A 2,337-nucleotide genomic window follows, 5' to 3' on the forward strand; every position below is an offset into this window, starting at 1 on the left:
TTCCCTTGAATTCAAGCTTCTCCATAATTAATTGAGTTTTTGCCAAAACCCTAATTATAAACTGGTAGAGAAGAAGACTAAAAAAGATGAAAAACCTCAACAATATTTTGAGAGCTTGTATCTGGATTTTTCACAACATATCTTTATATAGTTTAAAACCCTACTATAAAGTGATGGGGGTAGTTACCAAATTATCCCCACACTTTCCTAGGAGGAATCGAAATCCGATTCATAATTGAATTCTTTTTCCAACAGCATCTTTAGAAACAAAACTTCATTCCGCCCATCTGTTATTAAAAATACCAGAGCTGATGTGGAGAACCGTTGCCGAACTGTCTTAAGGGAAGAAAATCCACTTGAAATTTATTCCATAGGGATCTAGGAGTGCCTTTCAGTGCCTTCGTGGGGTTCATGAGGTGCATTTAGGGCATCCTTCTTTGGTTTGTATAATAAAATATGGGCTTTGGGCCCAACTTGATCGCCCACATGTGGGGGCTGATCGCATGCCCAAGATGAGAGAGGGAGGAACGATCACTTAAGTGGGAGAGAGTTTCTAATTGTGTTCATGTCTTAGGGTTTGAGCCAAATAACTTATTTGGCTCAAACCCTAAGACATGAACACAATTAGAAACTCTCTCTCTCTCTCTCTTTCAAGTACTATGTTATCCTAGGGTTTCCATCGTTGCCTAGGGCTTTGTGGTGTGGAGTTCTTCGTGGAGAAACCTTTCGAGATTGTTCCTATTCGTGATATGCTCGTAACTGCAAGCCGCATTCGATCATCCCTTCCGTTGCGATTCCATTTGGTTCAGGTAATCCCTAAACCTCTATGATTAATGAAATGCTAGTTTTCTAATAGTGGCATCAGAGCCGATTAGGGTTTGCGGTTCGCACATGGTGCATATTTTTTTTAGAGATTAAAAAAAAAAAGGATTTTTAAAGATTTACAATCGGATCTCTTTCTTTCTACTTTCTTTCTTTCTTTTTTTTCCCCTTTCTCTCTGTTCTTCCCATTCGATGAATCACATGTAGGCTGCGGCACTTGGCACATAGCGAGCCAGCAGCACGCGGCTGCTACCGCGGTTGTGTGCAAGTGCACGCAGGAGAAGGAAACCAAAGGGAAGAAGGGAAGCAGGCTGGGACAGTAACCACGCTCGACAGCACCAAGCATGGCTGCAGCAGGTTTAAAAAAACAAAAAAGAAAAAGAAAAAAAGGGATGCAAGCATGGCAGCAGCCATGCTCGGCAGCGCAAAGCACAGCAGCGGCCATGCTCGGCAGCGCCAAGCAGGACGCTACATCAATTTATAAAAAAAAAAAAACAAAAAAAAAAGAGAAGCTGCTGCTGGCAGCAACACGTTTAAGGAGAATAAGAAGAAGAAGAAAGAAGAAAGGGAAAGCAATTAAAAAAAAAAAACCTACTGTTGTTAGTTGCTTTTTAATTTTTGTTATAACCGATTGCATTTTTTTTTGGAAATATATATTGCATATGGGTATACTTTTGGAAATATATGCAATTTTGGTGTTTTGGTTATAACTATATGCATGTGAGTATGGTTGTGGGCCGTTTTTTGGGGATTGTTATTGAGTTGATTATTATATGGTTTCTTGATCTAGGGATAAATCATATTTTTATTATGCATGTAATTTGATATATGTATTGTTTATGATTTGGTCATGTGGACCCCATCAAATTTTGGGGATCTCCCCTGTAGGGTTTCTCATTTTGGGGGTATTTTATTTATGTCATGTACAACCCCTATTAGTGTGAAACCATTTTGTGAGATCCATGGGAGAAAAATGGGAGATAGGATTTTGCCCCAAATCGTCCCATATTTTTCCCATGTGTATTGGAGATTGTCCAAGGCCACTTTGTTAATAAAGAAACATGTGATTCCCCCCATTGCGGTACAGACCTGTTTGACGTTGCCATTTGGGTACCGTTGTCAAAAACCCCATCCCATGCACACCGTGTGTTTTGCTATTTTGATATCTTCATGGGATGGATTTGGTACTTTGAGTGATGTGTTTTAATTGGATAGATGTGCGTTAGAGTTAGTACCTGGAAGTGATACAAAGTGCAGTGCTCGCTGGTAGTTTGTAGTAGGGATCTTAAATGTAAAGAGCCGGTTGTAATTTTAATATTTTTTTTTAGAAGCCACGTAATGGGAGCTATTACACTGCGTATCACAACCTTGTACCGACTTGGCATATCACTTCGAGTACCAAATTTGGGTCTCTTATGTGAGTCCCTTGTGCACCCGTATGTATGGTGCACTAAACTGTGGTTAGGAGATTCTTGTTTTTCTCCTACATTTGTTCGAAATCAGTTAAAGTTACAC

The sequence above is a fragment of the Telopea speciosissima genome, chromosome 10 (genome assembly GCF_018873765.1).
Source record: "Telopea speciosissima isolate NSW1024214 ecotype Mountain lineage chromosome 10, Tspe_v1, whole genome shotgun sequence".
NCBI classification, from domain to species: Eukaryota; Viridiplantae; Streptophyta; class Magnoliopsida; order Proteales; family Proteaceae; genus Telopea; species Telopea speciosissima.